We start from the raw sequence: 7,210 nt of genomic DNA, 5'->3' as shown, positions 1-7,210 counted from the left end.
TGATAGCATGCAGTCGTCATTACGTCTCACCGCCGTGCTAAAATGCCTGAATCTGCCCGAAAGTACGTTCACCTTCAAATCTCGGTTCGTCCAGCTTGTATTGTAGACCTGGGAATCAGAACGAAGGGAAGGTGACAGAGGTGAAAGAAAAGACATAATCATGGCATTATTACTGTGTGTTTACACTTTTGATTACTGGTTGTCTTGTTTCTTCAATAGTACTAACGCTTCCTCGATTCCGAGAAAGTCTATGAGAGAATTCATATCCCACACACACCGATTTACAATCGATGCTCACATACGACTGTTTACGCTTGCCCATTGGGTACAACGTTAAAGATTAAAGAAAAAAAAAGACACTTGATACCGCACAACAGATAGCTGTGCCACGCTTATTAGAATGACTGGTCACACGGTACCAATAAGAGGCGCATGATAATTTGATAAGCATTCTAAACAGAGCAAGCTGAGAACACCTACAATTATTAAATGATTTTTTCTACCACTGGCATATATAATAGTTTTAAAATTGAGTGTAAAGATATTTGTGGGGGAAATAAATACTGTTGGAAAGTATTAGGATTTTTCTATCATAGTTAGCAAGCTGTCCCAACTTCGTACGCGACCTAAGCGGTGTTTATTCCGAGCCTCAATTCACGTACCTTCCCTTGGCTTCTCTTCATATTTCATATATTCGTTAAATACAGTTTTCCAGATATAATGTGCTTTTGTAGCCATTGAGTAGCCATTTTGCGGGTAATTTAGGTCGCCTACTTCTCAACTTAAGCTTTCAGTCTTGTCACCGCTACTATTGTTTTACGCCATCTTTGTTTCCCCAGGTTTGCAGAATTTTCTATTTACCAGAAGAGGGGGAACAAGCGTCACCCAACTGATCCGTTATCTCGCAAAGTGTGTGAAAGAACTCCTGCGCACAGAACGAACATATATTTCTAGCATATAAACGCTAATGTGCTGGAGAAAAGAAACGTTGTTGCGCTTGATATTCAAGCAGTGTTTTACTAGGAGTGCGTCATGAAGGCCTTGCGTAATGAACGCACTAAACATGGAGTCCACTCCCAGAAAACGTGATACAACGTGCCATTTCCAAGTTCTTCAAAACGTGGTCTCAGAGTACATTGGGCGTAAAAGGACTAGAGACCACTGGGTATGAGAAAATTTGGAGTGCCAGAAGAATTCGTGATTGTATGCGTTCGAGCGGCGTAGTCGATGCTATTAGCGGGTTTCGGAATAGGCCGGAAACACAAGTTAAAAGCTTCATATTGAGTGGTAGGAATATACAGCATTCCCCCCCCCCCCTCTTTTTTTTTTGGTTAGCCCCAAACGTTTACGGCGATTGCACGTCCTGGTACACGTGAGTTATCGGTGTGCTATCTACATTTATTTCGACGCGTTTTCAACCGGATGATTGCCCTTCTTTCAGAGAGTTCCTTCTAAACACGCTAAACAGGAAAAAAAGTGTATGTAGCTTAAATTTTTTGCTGATAAGAAGCGATCTTCAACGAAATCAAACCCATCAGTCGCAAGAGGGCCGAAAGATTCAAAGTTTCGCATTTTTGCATAGTAGGACCGATGTTACTGCATCTGCATGAGCATCGTACAAAACCCCAGTACCAAGGACTGTGTTATACATATAGCTTAAAGTGGCCGCTGGCGGGCCATTTTCACATAATTTGTTGTAAACTGTATATTTTTTTTCGCAATACATGCTGACATGCTCACATTTCTAGACTCCGTAAATACATATAAACGTGTACGAGTTCATCGTCAAGTGCATAGAAACAAAAACGGAAACTAAGAAAAACGGCAGCGAACTCAAAAATTATTATAGCCATGCAATGGAGACAGTATGGTTGTGACTGCAACAGGAAGCCAGCTTTATCTTATGTGAACCAAAATTAACCTTTACGTATCCAACGTTAGTTAATGTTAACCGCCATCAGTCATTGCTAACAGAAACCGAGTGAATATGACAGCTCAGTTCGATAATCAAATATATTTATCGGACATCATTATCGTCATCTGAAACAGTTACAGTAAGTGGGTGGAAAAGGCGAAGGAGGGTGTTGTTTTCAAAAGAAAATTTTGCATATGTTAAGGTTTGAACCCTGTATCATAGTATACCAAATGACCGGTAGTTGGTAACGGTGGGGCTTACCTTCAAATAGTGGTACGGCAGAGACAAATGTCCATGAAAAAATGTCTGCCTGATGAGAGTGGGTATTCTTTGCAAAAGCTACAAAGTCGTTCACTTGATTAACGCCTCCACTGCCTCCTGCAGAAGATCTTAAGCGCCAACATCAGCGATGACCGGTTAGAGAAAGCAGAGAGGTGCTATTAGATATTACTGAGTTTAAACGGCGTATGTAGGCATTTGCACAGCCATCACGTTAAGTGCCGGATCCGAAATAAACATCCTGCACATTCGAGAGTCTTTGCAAAGCTCCTGTTCCCCTGATCTTAACAATTTCATGTAAGCCTGTTTCATTTCATTTCAGTAAAGTCTGTGTTTCAACACAGACTTTACTGTGCGCGCAGCAGGAACAAGTGCGAGAAGTCCTCAGTCAATGGGAAGTGCGCCACAGTATGGAGATGGCGGAATACATTTGCCTACTCTGGGTTCTCTAAGTTTAAGCCATGTATTTCCCACTGTAGTATGTATGCTATAGTCAATGTAATGCCTGAAATAGAGTTTGCAGTAAAACCATTGCTGAAATTCGACGCACTACAATGAAGTTTCCGTGGTATATTCAGGAAAATACTGACCAATCAAATGATTTCTATAAGAATTATGTTGTATATGAAGCAACGTTTTGTTTGTTCTGGTTTTTTTTTACCATGCAGCTTCTCAAACTTACTCTCTAGTGCCACAAGAAAGATTGCGAACTTTGCTTTATTTTGCCAATTTCTTCAGGCACAATTGTTAGTGAGCATTGCAAGGTGAACCCCGATTGGAATGTGGTGACAGCGATCCAACACGCAACCTTAACCAAAGCAGCACAGCGCTGTTTTTTCACACGTGGCTTCCTGCAGGAGCAAGAGGAGAAATATTTAAAAAAAGGCAGGGAGGTTAACCAGGGCTGAGCACGGTAGGCTACTCTTCACTGGAGAAGGGGGTTAGGAAACAAAGGTTCGAAAGAAAGAGAGAAAAGCCATTGTTGCAGCCGACTTGCGCGTTTTACACTGGCGCTTTTTACACCCCAGTAGGTAAATCAGTCCGGCCCCTTTAGGGCCCTGCAACATTTTTCTAAATAATCATCGAATGACTTCTTTGAAGCATCCTATTGGCTCACGAATCAACAGCCGCAAAACTGTTCAGAATCAATCATGTACAAGCGGGGTCACAGGGATTCGTCGCATGGTCTAAGTACTTCCTGTCTCCTTTCAAACCAACTAGGGTGCCTAAAAGTACGCGAGGGGAGGGGAGAAGGCAATGTTAAGCGGCAAGAAGCTACGTCTGATCTGCAGCACTTTTCATGAGAGTACTCGATAGTTTTTTCGACTGCACAGGCATTGCATTTGCCGTTTTAGGCCATTTAAATTCTAAATGAAAAGTCGTTGGTGAATACTGCGCTCCGATGCCGATGGGACAATACTGTATCTTCCTTGCGGTGAAGACCATGCACCAGTCGCAGTCACAGTCGGCAGTATGTTGTACTCCAGCGCTTGCCGCTTCAGCACTGTGGTACTGTGTGTGTTAGGCTTATGGTATATACTACAACGCATGCTTCCCAATTACTCGTGCGCGTCCACAATTTGCGAGTTGCGATAGACAGACCACCCCACTGTCGACGGATGTCGTTGCACTTCAGGTCTCCGTCGCACGTGACGTAGGTGAGGCCGTCGCTGCATGCGTCGTATGGCCACCACACGAGGCGACGTTGGGAGAATGGCCGTCCGGTAATGGCTGTGCGGTAGGAAAAAAGAGTGCATCAGCGTACCCCTGAAAATGATCATATGTTACGCATTAGAAGTACAAAAGGAAGACACCTGAGCACGGCACACATTAACAAGGGAAACTATTAGAAAAAACAGACATATGCATGTTGTTCCGAGAACACGTGCAGTGAAAGAAATGATTATATGAGCAGACATGTTACATTGATGATGCGCTTCCAGAAAGGCTACCTCAGTGGCAAGTAACACAATCGAGGGTTTCGCAATACATGAATCACCAGCTTCATTGATGAAATACGCATCTTCGACTTCCCATGCTACCTTGTCCCTGAGTCTAGCTTTAACTGTATCACCAAACAAGAGTGTGCAGCCGCATTCTCTACAATGCAGTGATAGGTTGGAGCATGGCTGGCCCTTTAGAGAAGCTTTGCGATCCATAATCCTATTATTGATACAATGTCCCGACTGTCCAAAATAATGCTTACCCATGACAGCGGTGTGCCGTACACCACAGCGACGGCGCAGTCGACCTCTTTGGCGCTGGGTATTTGCCAGCTCAGTGTCGCTTTTTGTTCACCACATTCTATAAATACCACGAAATCATGTTAACTTGAGACAAGAAGGCAGCTCAAGAAATTGACTGCTCTCTAAGCCGGCTAACTGACATGTTATTATTGTAAGAAAAACATCTTTTTTTGTTTAATACTCGTTCGTTTCATGCCAAAAGAAAAGCATCCAACTATATTCACAAAAAGATCATTGTATCATGTCTGATACGGCAATGCCTAATCATTTTTGCTTAATTGCAAGCATTATAAAGAAAGAATCACACGCTTGTGGGTTACCGAGTGTTCGCGTGGTTTCACCTTAACCGGAGCGCACTTCGCGATTGATCTTTGTTGTTTATGACAACGCCGCTGTCAACGTGAATTTATGAACACAATTTTTCGAAATGAGGTTCGGGAGTACGAATAAAGCACTTCTATACACAGGGTGTCCCACATAACTTCAGCCAAGAGTTTGAAAATAAAAGACACTTCAGTGGCGAATTGAACCAAACGCGTATTACTCGCACTAGCCTAAAGGTACTCAGGCTATTTTTTCATTTCTCCCCAATAATCAATAATTCTCAATTGCCTATTTTTTAATTATGGGCTGGAAACCCAAACTATGAACACTGATATGTAGAGCACTTTTAGAAACCACCGACTAAACTGCTTCCCGTACGATACGTCTACCACTGATATTTTTTCCGTGTTGTAAAGAAAGACTATAGCAGCACTATAGCAGTGCGCTCGCGGTCTGTCACGTGGCTTCTTTTCACATTTCACGGGCTTTCTTTACAACGCTGTGTACTCGTTCTCTCGCTCGTTTGGTGTCTGTTTTTTTTTGCGCTGCTCTACACTATGATTAAAGAAACTCGAATAAATAGACTGAGGGCATTGTGGGATTCGAACCGGGGTTCACTGCTTGCCGGTCCAGTAGACCCGCGTACCGCTGAGCCAAGCTGGTGCTTGGGCCTTGTTCGCGAACTGGCCTTAGGCAGGCTTGATTTCAAGAAGCGAATCTCGTTATTATGAGTATTAAAGTGTTTTAGTACAGCAAAGGAATGACAGGCGTCACAGAATGCGCGTTGCGTATTGAGTGGGTCGTCCAATGCTCCAACCCATTACAAAAGCATGTTCTTCATCCCCTAATAACTTTGGAACATGCACACTTGAGGCGTAATTTTTCATCGCCATTAGCCGCTGCATCAAAAAACAAAATTCGCACAAAATTTGTTGCGAGTGTTGAGCGGATACCATGCTTCTCCGATAAATGATGAAGGATGGCATTGTGAATGCCGGCCTACGACACAATAAATAATGGTGTAGTGGGTACCGTGAAATTGTGCTTGCAGCAGCTACCCAAAGGGTCTATCGTCTCCCTGTTATTATACTGTCTATGGTCTCGCGCGCAGCGGAGACCACTCTGAAAAGCAAGTCGTGGAATCCCGGCTATCGAGAGTTGTGCCAAGAGCGCACATGCTTTTACCGGCGATAGACATGCATCGTACGTGCTTGAGAGTCGCAACTGCTGAAGTGGCCTTTTAACTGTACCACTTTTTTTCGCACCCGACATATAACTCTTGCTGTACTCGTGCTTATCTCAACTCTCAATTTTGTAGGCAAAGTCGAATGTGTGATGTGACTGGACAACATTGTCTTACCTGATCGAGCAACATCGCAATACATACTAGTTCACAATTTTTTCGAAGGTTTATCGTTCGGCCTGTTACCGAGGTACGAGGTTTCGTGTGTGAGACTAGAAAAGAAAGAATGAAGCAAGTGCAAGCGGAGCGGGAGTTCTCGGTCGTTCCCGAGGAGTGTTAGACGCATACTGGAGCTGGGCAAGTAAGGTTTTCTAAAATAAAATAAAGAGCTAAGCCCTGCCTGCCGCACCGAAACATCGCAAGCTACCGAACGGAAACAAGAAAGAATATTACATAACATGTAAAAACCTTTTGATATAACAAAATGAAAAATAAAATAAAAGGGGGAGCACTACCACCAGCGGAGCCACAACCAAGGGGCTGGCCCAGCAAAATCGGGGCGTTTATTGTGCTATAATATTTATCTGATTCTATACTATATGCTAGTAGTAGTATTAGTAGTAGTGCTAGTAGTAGAAGAGCGTATAGTCTGTCCGGCAGGGTGGTGCTTTTGTTCCAGGGCCGCACTGGCACGAGATATTTGTTCAGCTCTGTGGATCAGTCGAAGCTGATCCCCCAGGACTGGGATAGATAGCAGTGTCTCCCATTCGTTACTTGTGCCACTTCTGTAGTGTTCTTTGTCATTGCTTTGCACATTCCCACGTGACATGAAACAGTGTTGGGGGTGGCTCCATAACACAGACATACACGCCGTGGGGTAGACAGAGACAAAGCATTGTTTTCAAATATTGCTATTGTATTCTGTCACGTGGAGCGATTTCTTGCAATGCCATTGATGTTTAAGTGTCACCTATCACCCGTCCCACCTCCTTATCTTGTATTTGAGCAAGCTTATTACCAGTGAAGCAGTTTAAGCTCGTAGAGACTGCGTATTTCCTGCCAAGGAACCTCTGCAGGTTGTGCCCACACAAGAACCGTCTCCAACTATGGAAGATTTGCCTAAAACTGATCGTCAAGTGATCTCGGTGCTGCGTTCCCTTATAGAAGCCATCCGAGCAATATTAGTCGACATGAAGAGAACATCTGCTCGAAGCGCACTTGGACTATTGGACGCCCTAAGCCCAGTGCTTGAATCTCTCAACT

The sequence above is a fragment of the Rhipicephalus microplus genome, chromosome 1, assembly GCF_043290135.1.
Source record: "Rhipicephalus microplus isolate Deutch F79 chromosome 1, USDA_Rmic, whole genome shotgun sequence".
Lineage (NCBI taxonomy): Eukaryota > Metazoa > Arthropoda > Arachnida > Ixodida > Ixodidae > Rhipicephalus > Rhipicephalus microplus.
The sequence above is the reverse complement of the archived record's forward strand: the minus strand, read 5'-3'. Positions refer to the sequence as shown.